Below are 24,188 nucleotides of genomic sequence, written 5' to 3' on the forward strand. Positions count from 1 at the left end.
GAGGGCCATTTATTCAAGCAAATCCAGGGTGTTGCCATGGGTGCAGATTGTGCACCTGTATTTGCCAACATAGTTACGGCCTTTTGGGAAACTAATTTTATTTTTCCTTCTGAGTTCAAGGATAGTCGGTGTTTATATAAATGCTTTACTGATGACATCATTATTTTCTGGGCTGACACTAAGGAAAGACTTGAAGCCTTTTTTGAATTCATCAATTCTTCTACAGATTTTTTAAGGCTTACAATGTCAGTTGATGCCACACAGGTCAATTTTTTGGATGTCACTCTTTCCAAGAACAGGGAATCAGGTAATTTTGATTGCACATTATACAGGAAACCCACTTTTTCAAATTCTTACCTGCATTTCCAGAGTTGGCATCCTATCCATAAAAAGAGGGCCATTGTTAAAGGCCAATGTGTCAGATTGGCCAGGATGGTTAGTCAAGAAAGTTTATTTTTAGAGGAATGCAGTAAGCTATTTGACATGTTTTTGAGGAAGGGTTATCCTGAGGATTTTTTAACAGAAATCTTTACTGAAGTCACAGGGAAGAGATCATCTGGGTTTTATATTCCCCTTCTTGGTAAGTCCCTAGTTGAAGTTGTTAATCCTGTTGATTCTGGTTTGGTATCTACCAACTTGTCTCATGGTAAGGCCTTGATTTTGCCATTTAATTTACAATACAGGGAAATCAAGTGCATCATTAATACATTTTGGGAGATTTTCAGATGTGATGTGAATATTTTTAACAAACTTGGTGAAAGACCATCGGTGGTTTATCAAAAAGATACCTGTTTTAAAACTATGACTGAAGGAATCGTGTCCATTATACATACAGGTAGAGTAAATAAATACGGTCACTGTTTTCAGTGCAAGTTTATTCTTGAGGGTACTGAATGCTTTGTACATGGTTATGGTAAAATCAAGCACAAGAAGAGATTCAATTGTGATAGTAAGGGCATTTTTATGTTGCTTTGTGCCAACAGTGTACTTGTTTTTACATTGGCAAAACCATCAGACAGTTTGGGTACAGGATTTATCAGCATTACTATGACATTAGTAAAAAGGATGAGCGAAATGCCCTCTATAGACATATAAAAGGTTTTCCTTTGCATTCATTTAAATTTTCTGTTTTAGATAATGTTGATATTGACCCTAGAGGTGGTCCCCGTGATATTTTTCTTGAATTCCATGGAGCTTAGATGGCAGCTTCGGTGTAATGCTGCACGTTCTCCAGGCCTCAGTGATGTCATTTCCATTGCTAGTCTCCTCAAGCTTAAATCTATGTTTGCCATTTAAACAATTTTAAACATTTATATTCTTATACATTTTTTGTATAATATGGTTTTTATGTGTACTGCTCATGTATGTATTTTTATATGCATTTAGGTGCTTTATATATTTAATTTATTATATATACATGTATTTATACATATATTTTTTATGGTTCATAAGAAATATTTAACATGCATAGGCCATATATTGTGTATGTTTTCATTTTTGTATTTATTTTTATAAGCATTAGGCATTTCACTTTAATTTTGTCTTTATGCATCAAACATCAATTATTCAATGAATTTATTATTTGGTGCTACTGACTTCAATTGGGTGGGTATTTATATGTTTGTTCAGTGTCAGGTTTGCATTCTGAGGAAGTCCAGCCATTTGGCGGATGAAAGCGCTGAATAAACAGTTTTTTAGGTGGATGTGGGATTACATCAAGGATCAGCTCTGAGCCCTTTCTTATTTGCAATGGTGATGGACAGGTTGACAGACGAGATCAGACAGGAGGCCCCATGGACTATGATGTTTGCATATGACATTGTGATCTGTAGTGAGAGTAGGGACGAGGTTGAGGAGACCCTGAAGAGCTGGAGATATGCTCTAGAGAGAAGAGGAATGAAGGTCAGCAGGACTAAGACAGAATATGTGTGTGTGAATGAGAGGGGGGATATATGAATGGTGAGGATGCAGGGAGTAGAGATGGGGAAGGTGGATGAGTTTAAGTACTTGGGATCAACAGTTCCGAGTAATGGTGAGTGTGGAAGACAGGTGAAGAAGAGAGTACAGGCAGGGTGGAATGGGTGGAGAAGAGAGTCAGGAGTGATTTGTGACAGACGGGTACCAGTAAGAGTGAAAGGGAAGGTCTACAAGAGGGTAGTGAGACCAGCTATGTTGTATGGGTTGGAGACGGTGGCACTGACAAAAAGGGAGGAGGCAGAGCTGGAAGTGGCAGTGTTAAAGATGTTAAGACTCACCAACACCTGCCATGCTGCCTACAGTGGGAAGCTGCAACAAGGATGGACAGTATTAGGAATCAGTATATTAGAGGGTCAGCTCAGGTTGGCCGGTTTGGAGACAAAGTCAGAGAGGCGAGATTGCGTTGGTTTGGACATGTGCTGAGGAAGGATGATGGGTATATTGGGAAAAGGATGCTAAGGATGGAGCTGCCAGGTAAGAGGAAAAGAGGAAGGCCTAAGATAAGGTTTATGGATGTGGTGAGAGAGGACATGCAGGTGGTTGGTATGACAGAGCGATATGCAGAGAACAGGAAGAAATGGAAACAGATGATCCACTGTGGCTAACCCTAACGGGAACAGCCAAAAGAGAAGAAGAAGACTATTGTTGCAGATATGGGGGATGTCAATTAACAACTTGTATATCCTTGCAGTACTCACAACTTTAATCATCATTGATCTAATTACTCTACATGTATTATTACAATACCCTATGGTCATGGTTTGGGCAGTGGTATGTTTGTACACAGTGCATACTTCAACTGTCTTATAGCTAAATTCTACTTCTCTTACCTGGTAGACCTGTGGGGGGAATGTTTGTTAACACTACCTGGCTGTTTCTACACATATTCCCAGATTCCTAGTTAAAATTATGCTACATACCTCTCAATCTCTTAATGCACAAACTCTGGACAAAGCTTGACAACATGGGGGTACAAATAGGGACATATTTTGAACATTGCTCTTATAAACTTAGAGAGTTGCTACAGTAACATGATTTATTTTAATATACGTTTTCTGAAGGATTAGAAGTCTGAAACTCAAATGTATGTCATTATTTAGTGACTACAATTCTGAGATCATCCCAGTGATTTGCCAGGGAGAGATAGGAACAGGCCAAAAATATGAGCCAATTATCTGGACATTCTCCGAAAATCTGTACAGTTGAGAGATATGACTATGCATACAGCTTACTACCGCTCCCATGATTTGAATCATGGCTGTGTGTGCTAAAAATACAACGATTTGTGTTTCATCAGAGTGAGCTATTTAGAAACTGCTGTCTGTTCCTTCAGTGTTTTCTGGCTAAGTCTCTCTTGGTTGTACAATCTGACCTTGTATTTACAACAGTCTTATACAGACATTCCTAGACATATTTTTTATGTAGCACAGTGTGGGTAACCGTGGTTAACACAACATTACTATTCAGAGAATGCAACACTAAATGCCATACAATACCAGAGAAAACACAACCAGTCCAGGATTTAGAACTTTACTGCCAGGCAGTTATGGTTTTATTTAAATATCACCTATATGGGACTATTACTGTCATATTGTCTGGTTTATTCAGTGCAACCCATACACAGTTTTTATACTGCCAGGTGACTTTCTACTACTTTATATTTATTTGGTGTGACTACTACAAGCAGGATTGTTACTCACCAGCCTCGCGATGCAGCCTTTGCAACATACTGGCATGGGCTTCCTGATTCACAGCCGGCTCAGCTGAAGCTATAAAGGGAATAGAGAAATATTTAGGCATACCTATCCATCACATACACAGGCTGGACTTTGCTAAACAGTTATTGATATGAATACTTACACACTGCTGGGACATCACCCCTTTGCCTTGCTTCTTGGACCCACTCGTCCAAGAGCTCCCTCTTCCTCAGCTTCAAGTTGGCATAGTGGTGCCAGACCTGCTCACCCGTCCGAGGGATACCAGTGGCACTGGTGAGATCACAGGTGAGATGGTCCCAGGCTTCCGCTTTATATTGGGAGCCCTGGTATTCGCCCTGCAGCAGTCTCGTCATTTTATTTTTTACCAGGAGTCCTACCATGACCTTAGACTTCTGTATGCCCCAGTGCTGCACCTGGAAGCGCATGCCCTCACCAACACCTGCCATGCTGCCTACAGTAGGAAGCTGCAACCAGTTATGAGCTGTATTCCTGCCTGCAGGGTTTAAATATGGCGGATTTCCCACCCTTTGCTGTGACTGGATGGTTTTGAATATGCTGAGCTAAGCTAAGCTACAGGCAAACCTGCTTATCTACGGTTGGCAATGCTTAAAATGGCAGGTTCAACACTGCTTACCAATGGGCAAATTCACTTAGCTGTACTACTCACAGCTTAGCAGTCATATTTACACAATGCTTACACCTGGTATGCAGAGATGTGCAATGCTTAGCATTGCTTACTTTATATTTTATAGACTATCTGCTGTATGGGATTGATTCATCATTCTTTACATATTATATATTTGTTTACTGTCCCTGACATCCCCCATTGTGCTTTCATTACATTTATTCATGTGTGACTATACTGCATGGGGCACTTGTGTTTATATGGAAGTTTCACAACTTTATTAAACTGACACCTCACATCTGGACCTACTACAGTACTCTGGTTAACACATCTATGTTATTTAGTAGCTAATTATAAAAAAAAATGTTTATGTACTGCTTTCATATGTAAAATGCAAATTGGTTACATTGGGGATTGAACTGGGAATAGCTGCTTGCAAAGCGTATGCTCTAACCACTACACTATTGCAGTACTGCTTATGTTGGATGTCTCCTGCTATTTAAGTTCTTGTGCTGTTTAAGCTTGATTAAGTGTAGCTAAGCAACGGGCACAACTGCGCAGCTACGCTTAAACTTTATTGCATGTAATAAAAAAATGTACTTCTTGTGTTTTATTATTTGTACCCTTCAGAACATCCCTGCTAATGCTGAATTTGTTATTCTATCAACTTTCTGCTTTGTGGGACGATTACCCCTTATGGCTTTGTCCACATTCCTTACTCTGATGGGTTGGGAGGTGTGTGCTATGTGCTTATGCTACATCTGTTATTCTTTCAACTTTTGCCTTGGTAGGGACAATTGTCCCTTATGACTTTGCCCAGATTTCTTACCCGGACATGTTGGGGGTGTTACAAGCATTCTCGATCGTTTTAAATTGCAGAATGGCAATTCTGGTTTGCAGGGGGCATGTGTATTGTGAGAGCACTGCTCTCAGACATACCCTCTGCACTCATACACAGAAACATGTCTGTTTAGTAGCACAGCAGCACACCTTCATGAATATGCATAGCGCTCTGCTGTGCTGTATGGGAACAGCCCCATCCGTGCAGGAATAAGCTATTACTGCATGGAAGTTTGTTGAATCCCAGGGAATATTTCACTGCTTACAGAAAATAAATCATGGAATAATCTACTGATTAATACAGACAAGTCAATTTCAGCTACAAATATATTTCTACTAGAGGACACAAACACAGTTTTGTCAGGATAAAAGTTAAAAGATTACAGCAGTTAACAGTTCAAAGAGTGATAGCTCCGTACTAGGTATGGACATGTCATCAGAGTTACATTTAGACTTCAGTAACATTTTATTGAAAAATAAAAATACTACAGAATATACAGTAGTACACATAGATGACACTTGTAAGAATTTGCATGCAGTAGATTGTGCAAATGTACAAAATTTGAAGAGTTGGTTACAACAGGAGCATGCAGATTTGCGGGTTAAAGATAAAATAAATTCCAGTTCAGTTGACACAGCTGAAGTGCTCAGAAAGACTTACTGGGAGTGGCCAGTGTGAAAAAGGGCAACAGTACGCACATGTTGTGTAGGGTATACCAAAAATGATGGTCAGGTTAATGGGTTTACAGTTACATATTTGGCAAATTAATTTTTTCAGACATTAAGACCTTTGTATTATGATAGTAAAGTGTTGCAATGCATAAATATTATCTTGATACAGACACACAAAAACATTCACAAATATTAAATGATGTTTTGCTAGCTTACAGAATATAAAATGTGAAGTCAGTGCTACATTTTAGAAGTGACAGCACATTCAAAAGTTTAGATCCCATGCAAAAAAAAGTGCATTATGCATCATTAAAGCTACTGGTTCAACTCCTATGTTATACTTGTATAAAGGGCAGACAAGTAAAGTTCCAGAATTAGATCAGGTCAACTCGAGTAAATGTACATACTATATAAATAAACGTCACACACTTGTATAAAGCACAGACAAGTAAACTTCCACAATCAGATCATTTCATCTCTAGCAATAAATAGGTCTACGTAAATGGTTTAAGATTGTATATACTTCATGCAGAAATTGCAGTTTATCAGATTACAGGCTAGCTCAGTGAGCTGAATTAAAGACAGTACTATATACCATAAAAAGATCAATTCAATATTTTTAGTGACAGTTTATGCAGTTACAGTTCTCACTGTTTATCCATGAAAACGGTAGACAATAATGATAAATCCTTGCAACATTCAGTAGTACTGAAAAAAAAAATAAATGACATCAGCTAAAGAAATGACTATGTTAGGACAGTGGGTAGAGATTTACACACAGAAGGCTATGTTATGACCCGAGGGTCGCAGAGTAAACGTTGAAAGTTCAACAGTAAGACTAAATCTGATGATGTTAATCTTCACTTAATCCTAGACTGTGGGTTCGGTTCCATATCTCAGAACCGACTTGGCCGTTATTCCAGCTTGTACCTTCCAAAAACTCTCGAACTTAGATCTACCCAGAATGCTCCTTTCACGATTATCTTAGATCTCATTTGTCGCTTTAAGTAGTGTGGTAGTGTGGATCCACACCTGTTTTTTGCCATTTATGCTTCTTGGGGTTTTGGCACACGTAGGTTTGACTTTGGCTTCAAGCTCAGGAGTGGTTACCTCAGTGCAGGATAGGACCATGGTTTCAAAGGAGTGTGTTTCTATTCCTGGCTCTCATTCCTCTATAGGGGGGGGAGCCTGCTTTCTGGCCCATGGAGACGGCTTTGTCCTCTACGAGCTCACAGTCGATCCTTCTCTCATCAGAACACCTTGGTCCTTCTTTTTGCCCTGAGCTACCACCAGCATCTGACCCGGGACAGCAGGCAAAGAAGCCTCAGGATGCAACTGTGGTGGTTATGTCCGCTTCAGATACTTCCCTGGCCAGTCCCACAGAGGAGGTGGCCCAGAAGAGAAGTTGCAAGAGGAAGCACTTGGACTCCCCCTGAAGAGTCTTGTACTGAAGATACTGACTTACAAGGAGAACGTCCCCCAAAGGCATCCTCAGAAGATGTCCCTTTTGGTGACATTCCAGAGATCCTTAAACAGAGGGGTGACTGGACTTCACAACAACCTTCCTTTGAGGAGTCAGCATACCTAGAGGCTTTCTACACTCAACCATCTACTGCTTGGATCTCTCCACCCGCTGACAATCTAATTAAGCTAAATGGGCAGTGGGCTTGGAACATTCCTGATTCCATTGAACCAATCCCTAAAAGACCAGATCATATACTGTCAACTCCCGTGGATCAGCAGCATTGGGTTAAAGGGGTGCCAGTGGATGCCATGGTGATTGCGTCTGCCACCAAAAAGGAATTGCTGATGAAAGTCCTACTATCCATTCTCCAAATAAGAACTCTAGGACAATGGATAGATTCGGGAAGTATGTATATGCATACCTTCCTGCTTAGGTCCTTGAACTTTATGGCACATTTCTCCAGGCTTCAAAAAGATCTGATAAAGGAGCCATCAGACACTAACAGGAACCATAGCTGAGGAAGTTCAGAATAAAGTAGCTTCCCAACTGGCAACTCTTGATTCCTTCTGTAATTTGTCTGTGAGGCTAATTGCACATGCAGCTGAAGGGACAACTAGGGCAGCTGGTTCTGATGTAGCTCAGAGGTGACACATCTGGATGCGCTTATGTGAGTTTGCGGAGCCATTTTAGCCTTCTTTTGTCAGTGCTCCTTTTGAGTGAACATCCCTTTTTGGCCCTAAAGCCTTGCTAGATGTGAGAAAGTTGGAAAGACACTTTCTGTAATGGGAGTATGCTTTTCCACTAATCAACAGCCCTATTCAAAAAAAAACAGAGGAGTGACAAGCTGTAGTTCAAAAAGTCCTAAGGGCCTTTCCAGGACTCACGTGACAGTGATTCCCTCCGGGGCACAGGGGGAATTATAATGGAAGATGCTGCGCTTGAGGCAGTGGTGGCCCGCAAAATCAAGGTTGCAGGGATTCTTTCCCTGGCAATCCCTTTCAGCACTGCTGAATGGAGGCCCAACTGCTGTCCTCTGCAGGCAGTCTGGGGGACGACTTTCCCTGCACCTAACTACCTGGCTATCCAACAATTGACAATTTGGTACAGAAGATCATAACCAGAGGTTACAATATTCCCTTCTCGAAACTACCCAAACAACCAAAGAGAATCCTGGACATTCCCCCCAGTCAAAGGGATGCAGAAGTTATAGAGATTCAAAAACTGCGAGACAAAACAGCCATCCAAGCATTCCCACCAGACCAGATAGGATCCAGGATTTACTCAAGATTCTTTTTAGTGCCAAAAAAATGGGGGACTGGAGACTAATTTTGGATGTCAGCATTTTGAATAAATCAGTTCAACATACCAAATTCTGGACAGTCACAGTTCTGTCTATTCTCCCGTTTTTAGGGAAAGATGATTGGATGTGCTCAACAGATCTTCAGGATGGATATTATCACATAAAAATAGACAAGCGCTCCAGAAGATGTCTGTGCTTACAGCAGGGAGCCAGTCATTATCAGTTCAGAGCCATGCCCTTTGGTCTTACCACAGCCCCAGGGTGTTCACCAAATGTATTACAGTGGTCGCAGTTCACTTTAGTCTGCAAGGATTCTGGGTGTTTCCATACTTAGACGAGTCGCTCATTACCGCATCCACCAAGTATCTACTGCTACAAGCAAACTACGTCCTTCAAACTTGCTGCTCACTGGGGATAACTGTGAATTACAAAAAACACATCTAGAACCAACACAACATCTAGAGTGCATAGGAGCAGTGTTAGATACAAACACCTGTATTATATTTCTACCCTAAGAAAGACTTCAGAGAATAAAATCACAAGTCACCCAGAACAGTGACTGAAAGGCTGGTATTACAGTCTCTAGGATTTATGATGGCCACCATCATGTTAGTTCCCCTTGCGAGATATTACATGCAAATTTGACAATGGCTGCTGGCATACCAATGGTCATTACTGAGATGACCAATGTCCCATCAAGTTCGGATCACCAATTTGTGCAGAAAAGACCCGAGTTGGTGGCTCCATTCCAACGACATTCTATCAGGCCATCCCTTTGTCCCTTCTCAACCCCAAGCCATAGTGACCACAGACGCATCCAGGATGGAGTGGGGGGAGGTCTTATCTGGAAAAGACAGTCTAAGGCACTTGGTCACAGTTAGAGGCCAATTTGCACATCAATGTTCTAGAGATGAGGGCAGTGCTCCTGGTGTTGCAAGCATTCCAAGAAACCCTCCACTCGGGAACGATTGCAATACAAACAGACAACATGTCAGTGGTTTGGCACATCAACAAACAAGGGAAACCAGCTCTTACCCTCTTTGTTGAGAAGCTCCCAGAGTATGGCAATGGGCAAATTTCATCTGTCCGCTTTCTAACTGCAATGAATATTCCGGGAGCTCTAATGTGATTGCAGAGAAATTGAGCAGGAGCATCCTGATGCCTCACGAGTGGTCTCTCAATCCTTTGGTGGTTGAAAGGATATTCCACCAATGGGGTCAGTCCTGCTGTGTGACTTCTTTGTATCCCCCTGAACAACAAGTGCAGCAGCTATTTTACCCTGATCCCCCCTCCAGGGGAGTCACTGAGAGATGCTCTCCTTCACGATTGGTCCCCCCAGTGTACTGTATGCATTTCCCCCAATTCCTCCCATTTCCCAGTTTTTGAAGAAAGCCATCAAGTCGAAGAACAGCATAATTCTCATTGCTCCATTCTGCCCTTGACAGATATGGTTTCCCTTTCTGTGTCCTCACTTAATCCAGAAACCATGGACTCTGGACACAGCTCCAGACCTACTGTCCCATCCAGAGGCACTCATTCATCCAAACTGTCAAAATCACAAGCTCACGGCATGGCTTCTCCAGTTCCAATAATTGCCACTCATACCAGCCGTTCTGCCCCAGTTCAAAGAGTTGTTCTAGCCTCCCACAAACCTTCAACTAGACATTTATACAGCAGCAAATGGCAAAAATTTAAAAAATGGGCTACAGACAACAATCTTGACACATACTCGGCACCACTTCACAAGGTTTTGGAATTTTTAGCCTCACTTTTTGATTAAGGGATGTCCTCCTCAACTATATGGGTTCATCTAGCTGCAATTTCAAATTTTAATAATGGTCTAAATGATGCAGCTCTAATGTCACACAAACTTTGTAAAGCCTTTTTTAAAGGAACCTTATTGCTTAGACCTCCATACAAAGACTCATCTACACCATGGGATTTGAATCTGGTGCTATATTCTCCAATTACTCAACCATTTTAACCATCTGCAAATTGTGATTTGAAGTATTTATCCTGGAAACCTCCTTTTTGGTTGCAATTACTTCTGCGAGGAGAATATCTGAGTTACAGGCCTTATCTTGCAAGCCTCCTTACCTAATTTTTTATAAGTTCAGGGTATCTTTACGAACAAATCCCTCATTTTTACCAAAAGTAGTGTCTGACACTAACATCAATCAGACTATACACCTTCCAGTATTTTTTCCCAAGTTTTCAAATAAAGGTGAGTATTGTCTGCATTTGCTAGATGTTCACAGACAATTGCATTTTTACCTTCACAGAACAAAATAATTCAGAAAATATGACTAGTTGTTTGTGTTGTTCCCTTCTACTTCTCTAGGCAAACCAGTTTCTAAGTCTACTTTGGCTGGATGGCTTAAGGACGGCATAACCTTCATCTACAACAAAAGAAAAGTGCAGCTGCCGGGATCTGTGCAGGCACATTCTACGAGAGCAATAGCAGCTTCCACAGTCTTTCATGCCAAAGCCTCTTTAGATGATATATGTGTAGCGGCTACATGGGCATCCCCACATACCTTTATTACTCATTACAAGTTGGATCTGGTCTCCAGGGGATGAGCATCATTTGGTTTGATGGTGCTCAACAATATACTTTTATGAGACCTCCCAAGATTTAGGCAGCTGGGGACTCTGCCCCATAGTCAATGATTAAGTGAAGACTGACAACATCAGAAAAAATAGTTATGTCTTACCATAACGTTCCATCTGTGTTGCCGATCTTCACTTATCCTTGACATCCCCACCCTCCTTTTCTCTGCCTTTTCGGCTTCTTGGTGGAACAGATCTATCACAACAGACCGGATTATTCCTTTATGAAGACAGATATGGTCTCTGCTCTATTTCCTGTCTGTCACTATCTTACTGAAACTCAATCTGAGGTAATCTTGAGAGGAGCATTCTGGATAGAGCTAAGCTCAAGAGTTTTTGGACGGTACGAGCTGGAACAGTGGCAGAGTCCGTTCCAAGATACAGAACCTTACCCACAGTCAAGGACCTTGACTAACCAGCTACGCATTTTGTGGCTCCAGGTTTCATGCTAGCAACTCTCCATGAATCTATCATTCCCTGTAACTAATACCGAGTTATCACAAAGACAACCTCCTAAGGAGATGGATGACCCACCTGAAAAATGGTCATGTCCATGAGGACCCTGATAGGAAGGAACTGTATGGGGATTCAAGGTTAGGGAACAGTAAGCTGCCTGAAGCTGGAGATAGTGTGATGCAGAATGCAGGGATAAGTGGAGAGGGAATTAAAAAAAAAAAAGTGGGATTCCAGAAACAATCCTCTGCTATCAGTGAAAAGGTTGGGCAAACTAGCTTACTTTTCAAGATACATGGACTGTTCTCCTGAGCATCTAAGCTGCAAAGGCACTACGACACAGATACACTCAAACACAGCTTAAATTACAGCAGAAGCATGTACTCACTGCCATAAAGGCAAATACTACTGAAAAACTATCAAAGAGTTGATGTTACAATAATATCATACAGAACAAATTTAGTGTAAAATTCCCAACAAAGGAAGTGACAGCAGACTTAACATGTTGAACCAAAAGGCTCAAAAGGAGGTAGAGTTGGATTTTCAATAAAAAAATTCAAGTACCAGACAGAAGAAACACAAGCTGTGTAAGAGTCGTATGAATGATCCTTTTCAAAACATTATGAGGAGCTAAAAGATGGAAAAAATGTATCTATGTATAGCTACATCTATATATCTATATATCTATATCTATCTGTCTCTATATATATATATATCTATATATATATATATATATATATATATATATATATATATATATATATATATATTGTAGAATATGAATGGTCAAAGTATGTGTTTAATGAAACTGAGTATGTGGCAATCCGTATGCACTGAGATGAATGTTGTACTGTGAACTCTGAGTAAAATGTGAATAGTGGAAAGCACTGAAAAACAGGAGCCTGCTTGAAAGCAGGAACTGTGCCTTATATGGAAGTGTATCCGATTTTCTTTCTCTGCCTAGAGATATAATAATGTGAACTGCTTCAAGCCTATGGGTAAACCACTGATTGGTTAATTGTCTTTTGTACTATTTTAATTGGTCTAGTTTATATTTTTGTACTGTCAGCAGTATCACCAGCATATAAGCTTATGCATTCCTTTGTTCAGGGAGTCTCCCTGGTACTTTCCATGAGGCTCCCACACGTGTGTAATAAATACCACCGAAAGAGAGGAAGAAGTGTCTTATCTTCATTTAAGATAAAAATGTTAAATGCAACAATTGGTGCCGTTTACTCGGATCTGAAATGACAACAGCTACGGTAGTTGGGGATTAAACGAAGTACTGCTAGTAAAAGGGCCCATGACAGAATTTTCTGTTCTGGCAGTGTTTCTTTTATTTCCTTGTACTTGCCTGCTTTAAAATTTGGTATTGATAATTTTATAGAAATTTAATAATTCCTCTCATTCAGTTGTTTTGAGGTAAGTGGCATGCATTTTTTTTTGCTATTGATTGTGCAGTATGAGAGTGGGTTAAAACGAAAACTGGAGACATAAGAGTGAAAGGAGATACGAGAGTGGGGAAAACGACATTTTCAAAACTTCACAGCTACATCTGTAAAATACACTATAGCTTATTGTGTGAAAATGGGAGTGAGTGTGGGAACCATAAAAAAGCCAGAAAGAGGTACACCAGCTGGTTATATGTATTTTCGTGTGTCCCGGGACAGTTGTATGTTTATAAGTCAGTGGGTCACCCTCATTGAGGGTGATGGTAAACTCGCTTTTCCAGAAAATGGTAGTTTTAATAAAAATATTTTGCTCAATCTCCAAGGAAAGTTAAAGTAAAAAAGGAGAAGAATACCAGGGTTGTGCTGGGCAGCATTTAATGACTGGATGATAGAGGCAAAAGAAAGAGAAAAGGATTCGGTTATTAGTAGTTTAAAAAATAATCAGCAGAAATTAAAAGAGCAGTTGAGGGAATTACAACAAACTGCTAGTAATTTAGATGCAGTAAACGGTAAATGCTTGAAGGATCCACCCTTTAAGGGGCTTTATCCTGCAAAGGAATTAGCTAAATTGCAGATAATTGAATCGTCAGAAGATGATAATGCCTGGCTCCCCCTACCACCGACTGCACCACCGATTGCACCCCCGCAGTATCAGCCCCCCCTCACTCAACAAGGAGTGGAAGCACAGCAGCCAGACTCCACCACTAAGGATTCCACCCCAAGAGAAAGGGAACAAGCTGCGGACATTCACTCTAGTGAATCTGATCCAGAAACGAGCGATAGGAAAAAGGGACCAAAAACTCGTAGTAAGACTCATAAAGAAGCAAAGGCAGTAATGTATTTTAGAGCTAAACCTTATCACAAAGGAAAAGGGAAGCGACCTTTACACCGATGAAGGCATTTTGGCCAGTTCCCCACTATAATTGACAGTGGGGTTGGGTATTTTGGGCCAGATAAATTTAATCCAGATTCAGAATCGGAGTCGTCAGACAACGACAGATTGTTACCTTTGAGGGAGTTACTAGGGAGCCCATGCTAGAAGTGCACAGGAACCACCGACCATTGTAGTACCTAGGGCGTGGTTGGCAGTTGATTTTCAAGCCATTACCAAATCGTTACCGCCCATTCGTACTAATCCAGCTAAGTTCCAGTGTGTGCTGGCAGGACATATTTGTTTACAAAATCCTACAAGAGAAGAAGTCAGGGCAGTTCTTCTATATGCCATACCGGCTGATCTGATGAAACGGATTTGGGACCATGCTAATGTCCCTACTCCGATTCCAAAACATGGTGCACAAGGAGATAATGGGTTCAAAGCGGTCAGACAGCGAATAGTAGATGCCATTACAGTGATAGTTCCACCCACACCCAACTGGTCCAAAATTAAGTCAGTTCTTCAAAAAGAAGACGGACCTGTGGATGAGTATTTAAATCATCTCACTGAAGACTTTGAGGCTTACTCTGGATACCCAGAACCCACCGAAGGGCCGGCACAGAGTTGATTGTCGGCTGCTTTCGTAGGTGGGTTACGCCCACCAGTACGGGATAAGCTAAAAGAAGTATGTTTAAACTGGCCTAGTCTTGGACTGCATGAATTAGTCACCCAAGTACAATACCTCTCCGATCACTTAGCACAGGAAAAAAAAGATTTACAGGAAAAATTAGTCAAAGCGCAGATTCAGATGTGTACTGCCTTCGGGCAGCGTGAACGGGGAAGACGAGGACAGGGGAAAGGTGGACGCCAAGGGGCTGGAAACCAAAATAGACAAAACTGGCAGGAAAATCAATCAGCCACACCCCAAAGCTATAATAATCAGATGGAGTGTTTCAATTGTGGCCAAGTAAGCCATTGGAGAAATGAATGTCCGTATCTGGCTGAGCAACCTGCCCCACCCACTGATACGTCACCTCAGTGGAATTCTAATTGGACTCCATCCAATCAACAGCCATCACAATGAAGGTTCCCTGAACACAGACAACAGCAATTGTGCCCCTTCATCCCTGTGGATCAAGATGGACCACATGTTATGTTACTTGTCAAAAATAAACCGTACCCATTTTTGATTGACACTGGGGCATCCAAATCTATGTTAGCTGGCGAAGCAGCAATAAATGTCCCCCTCTCTAATAACATAACTAGAGGGGCAGGTGTCTCTGGCATTCTCATTGAATATTCTGAAACCATCCCAGTCCCAGTAACTTTGGGACCTTTACAAGACAATCATGCATTTTTAGTAGGACCCTCAGCACCTTTAAATTTATTGGGAAGAGATTTGCTCTGTAAGATGGGAGCAACCATCTTCTGCATTGCTGAAGGAGTATATTTACAAGTACCTTCAGATAAACAAGATAGTATTTTGGCTACTTTAGATGAAAATGTCACTCTGCAGACAATGTGTATGCAATCTGACCTCGATAAGAATAAGCACCTAAATTCATTACCCTCTCATCTATGGACCACTCATGATAATGATGTTGGGTTTCTGATTTCAGCCACTCCTGTCAAAATAACTTTAAAACCCAGAGCAAAGTTACCTTGGGTACCACAGTACTCTTTGACAGTAGAAGCCACATCTGGTATTGCCCCCATTTCTGCCTTAGTACAACAAGGAATTATAATACCTACAACAAGTCCATGTAATACTCCAATTCTACCAGTAAAGAAACCTGGTAAACAAGCTTACAGATTTGTGCAAGACTTGTGGGAAGTCAATAAGGCTGTCTTGCCTGTTTTTCCAATAGTACCAAACCCAGCTACGATTTTAAGCTGTATCCCACCCACAGCATGTTGTTTTATGGTTAAAGATATCTCATCAGCTTTCTTCTCTATCCCAGTACATTCAGATAGTCAGTATTTGTTTGCATTTACTTATAAGGGCCAACAGTATATTTGGACCAGACTACCCCAAGGATATGTAGAATCTCCAACCCTATTCTGTAGAGAGATGCACAGACAGCTGCAGAATTTACAGTTACCGCCACGTTCAGTATTGGTCCAATATGTAGATGATATTCTTATAGCTTCGCAAGATACCAACTCTTGTACTGACGACTCACTTTTAGTTTTAAAGTTTTTAGCCAAATGAGGTTTTAAGGTAAATAAATCTAAACTGCAGTTCTGTCAAGAAAAGGTACAATACCTGGGACACCATTTCTATGGGTTCATGTCAAATACTTCCAAGTAGAATTACCTCCATCCAGACTGCCCCCCGCCCTGTAACTCAGAGACAACTCAGGGGATTCCTCGGCAGTGGGTGCCCAATTTTTCAAAAATTTCGGCCCCTCTGTTACAGCTTCTAAAAAAGGAGGTCACAGACTTTCTGCCTTGGTCCCCTGAACATAAAAACTCCTTTCAGGCTATTAAAACGGCACTAGTAAACCCACCTGCTCTGGGGCTCCCAGATTATTCTAAACCCTTTGTTTTCTTCTGTTGTCAAAGAAATAAAACTGCCCTGGGCCTGTTGGCGCAAGCGTGCACAGGAGGCTATCGACCTATAACATATTACAGCACTCAGTTAGACCCTATTGCTTCTGGCTATCCACCCTGTTTACAAGCAGTGGCAGCCGCTGCTGTTTTAATCAATATGGCAGCACCATTGACATTAGGACATGACACTATACTAGCAGTACCTCATGCGGTGCAAGCGTTACTTTTATAAAAAAAAACACAGTATCTTTCTAATGCTCGCCTCACTAAATATGAATTAAGTTTATTAACTAATCCTGCTGTTCAAATTACACATTGCCCACCGCTAAACCCTGCTTCATTCCAACCAGTGACAAGAGCGAACCACATGACTGTGTGCTCGTAGTTAACACTGTTCTTTCTCCTAGGTTGGATTTACAAGATGTTCCTTTGCTTAATCCTGATTTAGTTCTTTTTGAAGATGGATCCTGTTTACAAAATAATCTTGGCGAACTCCAGGCTGCATGGTCAGTCTGCTCGCTATCTACAGTTTTACAAACTGGATAATTACCACCTGGCACTTCTGCACAAGCCACGGAACTAGTAGCACTTTCGCATGCATGTAAAATGGCCAAAGACAGATCTGTTACTATTTATACTGATTCACGTTACACCCATGGTGTTGTTCATGATTCTGGTACCTTATGGAAGGAAAGGGGGTTTTTGACATCCTCTGGGGCACCAATTAAAAATTACCTGTATATTGATCACCTCTTACAGGATTTATTATTACCTTCCAAAAATTGCTGTTGTCAAGTGTGCAGTTCACCAGTCTAATGACTCCCTAGTAGCTAAGGGAAACAATTTGGCTGACTGGGCTGCCAAGCAAGCTGCTCTTTCAGATGCTATTAAGAGACAATTTCTGCAGCCTATCTTACAAACGATTACTTTTGACACTACTGTTTTGAAAGCTTTACAAAGTGAAGCATCGGAATCAGAAAGAAAAACAGGGCTGGCCCACAGTTGTTTCCAACACTCTGATTCAGTTTGGCAACATCCTGATGGCAGATTAATTTGCCCTATATCTATGTTAAATTCTCTTATAAAAGCATATCATTTGCCAGCTCATGTCAGGGTATTAATCAAACAAATCCAGAAGGATTGGTTTGCCCCAGGACTTTCTGCTTCTGTGCAACATTTCTTGAGCATGTGCTCCATTTGTTTACAGCATAACATTTCAAAGGGCACTCTGGCTCCTGCTCAACCGGTGCCAAAACTAATGGGACCATTTTGTGCTTTACAGTGGGACTTTATTGAACTCCCACCTTGTACTCGTTTTAGATATGTTTTGACTACTGTCGATATTTTTTCGGGGTGGTTAGAAGCCTACCCATGTGTTAAAAATGATGCTATTTCAGTTGAAAAAAAATTGTGTTATGAATTGATACTTCGTTTTGGTGTTCCTTGTCAAATATACTCTGATCTTGGGACGCATTTTACTGCTAAGTTAGTTGAATCATTGTGTACAATGCTAGGCATTACTTTCAAGATTTCATTGTCCGTACAGACCACAGGCATCAGGTATTACTGAACGCATGAACCAGACTTTCAAAACTAGACTTGCTAAAGTCACTTCATAAACAGGCCTAACTTGGGTGCAGGCCTTACCACTAGCCTTACTTTCTATGCGGTCCCAACCGCATCCTACTAAGGGTCTTTCTCCACATGAAATTCTCATGGGTTGCCCTTTGCATATGCCCATGACACCACCACCACCCTTTTCTGAATATGATGCATTTGATAATGATATTCTTTTGTACTGCAAATCTCTTGTTTCTTTCCTACAGTTTCATCACTGACAAGTAGCAGCCGCTCAACATCTTCCAGATCTTTTTCTGGCATCTGCCCTACAACCAGGGGATTGGGTCTACGTTAAGTCCTTCTCTAGGAAAACAGCGCTCCAGCCGGCGCTGGAAGGGGCCCTTCCTGGTTTTTCTGACGTCATCTGCTGTGCGACTGCAAGGATCTCCAACTTGGATCCATATTTCCCATGTCAAAAAAGTTGTGCCGTCTAAAGATCAACAACCTTTACCTTTTTCAACTCCAGATTCTCCTCCCATTGCTACTCGTACTCGAAGTAGAACTGTTCCACTACCTGATGTTGCCTAACATTTACCCTTTTGAAAAACTCCAAACTACTGACACTCCGCAGACTCAACAACCATTTCCACAAAAATATTGGATAGCCATTTTGATAATCATTCTTTTTGTACTGTTATTTTTAATGTGGCCATTTTTATTTCCTGCTCCATCGACGCATCACACCAAGTGAGCTATTTGGCATCCACCTTTCAACAACTACCAAGCTATTAAATTTGCCTATGCATCATCCCTCAATGTTTCTGACTGTTGGATCTGTAATGCTTTACCCACTGTTCATGGGGGATTGATGCTAAGTACAGTCCCTTTAGGGGCTAATGAAACCTGGATGAATCTGATCTATGACACTTCAAATGTCACTTCAAAAGACAGGATAGCATTACATCTGTTTAACCGTCGAAATGGAACTGTGTTTTTTCAGAAATTTGGTAAAGTTAAGGTAGGATGGAGTTTTTATAATGTGACAGTTCCCTACAGGTGTAACAATAACTCCTCCTACTGTAACACTACTTATGATTCATTTTGTGAACTGAGGCATAAAACATACGAAGAGGTAGGAAATAATTCCGTTCTATACCAACAGCTAGGATTGATCGATAAGAAGGTGTTTCATTCTGAACAAGGTTATATAAATAGTAATATCACCACTAAGGTGGAAAATTGCTACTTTGTGTGTGGTAGAAGAGCCTATAAATGGCTATCAGAAAATTGGTTTGGTAGCTGTTTCTTAGGTTATTTAGTCCCAGCCATTCGACATACATCTGCTTTATCTCAAGGAAAAATTCGAAATGTTCGAGAAGTCAAAAAGCCTGCCAATCCGGTGGGCCAAATTGACCTTTCATGGATTTATCATCATGACTTAGCTCATGCTGGCACCAAAGGACTATCTCATATGGACTTGGGTGATAATGTCATATCATGGGCTGGTATAATTCCAGCATACGGAGCAGTAAAATCAATTTGGGAATTGAGAAAACTGTATAAATTGCTTGAAGTATTAAGCAATGCCACATTTTCTGCTTTAGAACTAGTGACTGATGAACTGACTGCCATGAGAGCTGTAGTCCTTCAAAACCATATGGCTCTCGATTTCACCCTAGTGGCGAAAGGCGGAACTTGCACTTTAAACCAGGAGGAGTGTTGTACATTTATTCCTGACAATCAACACGAAATTGAAAGCCATCTCAAACTCACTCAGAGAGTCTCTGAACTCTCTAAGGCCAAGGAGGCTGATAACTCCACGTGGGCATGGTTAACCAACCTGTTTTCAGGTTGGGGAGGTGGGCTATTGAAGTTAATTTTATTAATCACAGTATTAGCTTTTATTGCTTTCCTTCCTGTGTTTTTAATCAAAGCATTGATTTTGAAATTAATGTCTTTTAAGACTACTAAAAAGGTGCCAAAGTTCTATATGACTGCAGTTATGAATATGGATGATGAAATAAAAATGTGTGACAATGTTGACGGAACCAGCCACATGGTTATGTTAGATTTAGGGCAAATGTATGATCGACTAAATGGTGATGCTTACACAGCATCAAATGGGGGATTGTGGAATATGAATGGTCAAAGTATGCGTTTAATGAAATTGAGTACGTGACAATCCGTATGCATTGAGAGGAACGTTGTACTGTGTACTCTGAGTAAACTGTGAATAGTGGAAAGCACAGAAAAACAGGAGCCTGCTTGAAAGCAGGAAATGTGCCTTATATGGAAGTGTATCCAATTTTCTTTCTCTGCCTAGAGATGTAGTAATATGAACTGCTTTAAGCCTATGGGTAAACCATTGATTGGTTAATTGTCTTGTAACTAATTTAATTGGTCTAGTTTATATTTTTGTACTGTCAGCAGTATCACCAGCATATAAGCTTATGCATTCCTTTGTTCGGGGAGTCTCCCTGGTACTTTCCAGTAGGCTCCCACACGTGTGTAATAAATACCACCGAAAGAGAGGAAGAAGTGTCTTGTCTTCATTTAAGATAAAAATGTTAAATTCAACAATATATATATATATATATATATATATATATAAAAATATATATATATATATATATATATATATATATAAAAATATATATGTATCTTCCACTCTCTCTCTCTCTATATATATATATATATATATATATATATACACAGAAACATATATATATATATATATATATATATATATATATATATATATATATATATATAATATGCAGCTGCCTACCATCCCTGCTCTGTGTGTGTGTGTGTGTGTGTGTGTGTGTGTGTGTGTGTGTGTGTGTGTGTGTGTGTGTGTGTGTATATATATATATATATATATATATATATAATTTTCTTTCGGCTGTTCCTGTTAGGGGTCACCACAGCGGATCATCTGTTTCCATTTCTTCCTGTCCTCTGCATTTTGCTCTGCCACACCAACCACCTGCATGTCCTCTTTCACCACATCCATAAACCTTATCTTAGGCCTTCCTCTTTTCCTGTTACCTGGTAGCTTCATCCTTAGCATCTTTTTCCCAATATACTCAGCATCCCTCCTCAGCATATGTCCAAACCAACATAATCCTGACTCTCTGGCTTTGTCTCCAAACTTTCCAACCTGGGCTGACCCTCTAATATACGTATTCCTAATCCTGTCCACCCTCATCACACCAAGTCCAAATCTTAGCATCTTTAACTCTGCCACATCCAGCTCAAACTCCTGCCTTTTTGTCAGTGCCACTGTCTCCAACCCATATAACATAGCTGGACTCACTACCCTCTTGTAGACCTTCCCTTTCTCTCTTACTGGTACTCGTCTGTCACAAATCACTCCTGACACTCTTCTCCACCCAGTCCAATCTGCCTGTACTTTCTTCTTCACCTTTCTTCCACACTCACCATTACTCTGAACTACTGATCCCAAGTATTTAAACTCATCCACCTTCACTATCTCTACTCCTGGCATCCTCACCATTCCTCTATCCTCCCTCTTATTCACACATATATATTCTGTCTTAGTCTTGCTGACCTTCATTCCTCTTCTCTCTAGAGCATATCTCCATCTCTCCAGGGTCTCCTCCACCTGTTCCCAACTCTCACTACAGATAACAATGTCATCTGCAAACATATACATGCAAAAAAAGATTTTCTTCACATGCCATCAGACTGCTGAACTCTGGCAACAATCACATTCCATGCCGACCATCTGGGTCATCAGTTCAGTGTGGAAGACGGACTCAAACTGTGCAATGACCTGACTGGCTGTCTCAATCCAATATGATTGCAATGCTCAGTAAGTCAAGCCAATTCACTGGTCATCATGGGTACTATTAAGGCCATGACATATCTTATTACAGTGCAGTATCTAATGCTAGTCTGTAACTCAGAGTGCAGTACTCATGAATGTTTCATTCTGGGAAATTCTCAATGCAATGTCTTACTTCAGTACTGTGCAATACTCAAGCAAGCAAAGAGGTCACTGTACAATAAATGCTAAAGTGAGTTTAATTTATGTGCAATACTAGAATTATCTGATAGAACATTATGGTATATAGTAAGTAGTTATATATGTATTAATGTCTTGTTGTATTAAGTCTATGTGACACCTACACATTTGAGTCCGGAGATACGGAATTGCATTCAGTTTTTGCACTTGTGTGATTCTGAATAACAATAAAGTTTATTTGGACTTTTTGACTTTTGATATTTAACATATATACCCATTCAAAAATATCACACGGAATAATGTCATATACCAGGTTCACAGAAAAATGTATCTCACATAAAAAACCAATAAATTAGCAATTTAGTGTGATAAAAAACAAACTTTCATTCCCATGTGCAGCTGGAAAAGATAGATAAACCAGATTTGCTTACACAAGCTTCCTCAGATACTGATAAATGCCTGACCAGATTTCCCCTAGAGTATAAATACCATCTTGTGTTTCTCCTGAAAAATATACGCTACTAACCTAGTGGGACTAATCCAGTCAACAAAGGACAGATGGATAGACATATACTGTAGATAGACAGATGGACAGACAAATAAATAAAAATAAAATTTAGAACAATCCTGAAAATTATGGTATGTACCTGGAGTTCTCGGGACTATTACTCATTTCTGTACTGAAATGTGAAGAAAAACTCCCATCACTGGTTACACCTTGCTGTCCACATTTAAGGTTATTAGGAGGATTTGATTGCGTCAAAGAATCTTTGTCTTGGAAGAAGACAGGCCTGACTTTCCCTTGTTGACAAAAATACCTAAAGTTATACAGCTCAGCAGATCCCTTGAAGTTTGTGATGTATGGTCTGAAGGGAGATGGTCTGAATGCAGCAGGTGATTAAATTAAGAAGAGTCATGACTCTGAGGTGAGTACATGCTGGAGTTATACATTCTGTAAGTATACCAGGTCACATGGCAAGGAAGTGAACTGGTTTCAAAAGTTTTCCACATGGAATCTAAGAAAGTCACTGTAAACTTTCTGTATGGGGATGTGCCTGCAGGCATCCTGTAGGTCTGTGGTTAAAAACAGCATCCTGAATCTAAAGTGGAATGCATGTAGTGAACTTGATAAACTAGTTTAAAGAGAATCATACCCACAGACGGAAAAGCATGTTTATTTCATCATATATTGAGGTTTCCTATATTTTTTAACACCACTTTTGGACTCTATATACTTTTTTATATTTTTAAATGCAATTCCAGAGTCTCATTTAATTGAATTGCACTTCTTAACACTTACAGTTGTGCTATACAGCTAATCTACTACATTTTGCACTGTTATAAAGCTTTTTTTTACTCTTTTGCTGCATTTTTTACTGTTTTATACTGTTTTAACTGTATTTTCATTGCTAGTGTTCCATTACTGTAATTGCATTTTTATTGATTACTTAACTGTAAACTGCGTTTTCATACTGAGAGTTGTATTTTCTGTTTCTGAGTGCTCTTTATGTGGTTTTTGGTGCATTTTCTGTGAGGTTTCTGTGTTCTAGTCAGGTCCTGCTGTTATCCTGGCCTTGTTGCTTTGCTTGTTGAGTTTCCTGTGTTTCTGGCAGCCATCTTCTGCTGGTAGTGTCTTGTCTTCACTGTTAGTGAGAGTAACAGGGTTGCCTGACCTTCTCTAGTATGAGTGATTGGTTGAAAGAGCACAGGGTAGCAGGGCTAGGTAGTAATTCAACCTTCTAGATTCTTCCATCTTTTCTGGTATTTAAACCCTGTGTCTGCAGGGGGCTGTGATTGCTTTTACCAGGCTGAGTAGTGGTGATTCATCACTGTGACAAAGCAGAAAATCCCTGAGGCTCTAACAGCAGAATACGTTTTTTCTTACATTTATTTCACTGAATTGCACTTAACACTTATAGTTGCGCTATACAGCTAATCTACTATATTTTGCACTGTTATAAAGCTTTTTATACTGTTTCACTGCATTTTTGTACTGTTTTATATACCATTTTAACTGTATTTTCATTGCTAGATATTGTTCCATTACTGAAATTGCATTTTTATTGAATTACTTAACTGTAATCTGCTTTTCATACTGA

General features: G+C 40.3%; 1 protein-coding gene and 1 pseudogene across 3 annotated transcripts in view; both read right to left on the reverse strand.

The window, feature by feature from the left end:
* Positions 1 to 7, reverse strand: part of LOC122810451 — a 3,315-nt pseudogene extending 3,308 nt beyond the window's left edge.
* MTHFSD (methenyltetrahydrofolate synthetase domain containing) overlaps positions 1 to 24,188 on the reverse strand; it is a 601,324-nt gene that overhangs the window by 52,990 nt on the left and 524,146 nt on the right. The window lies entirely within an intron of this gene.

Source organism: Protopterus annectens, chromosome 8.part1 (assembly GCF_019279795.1).
Source record: "Protopterus annectens isolate FY-2018-M chromosome 8.part1, PAN1.0, whole genome shotgun sequence".
NCBI lineage: Eukaryota > Metazoa > Chordata > Ceratodontiformes > Protopteridae > Protopterus > Protopterus annectens.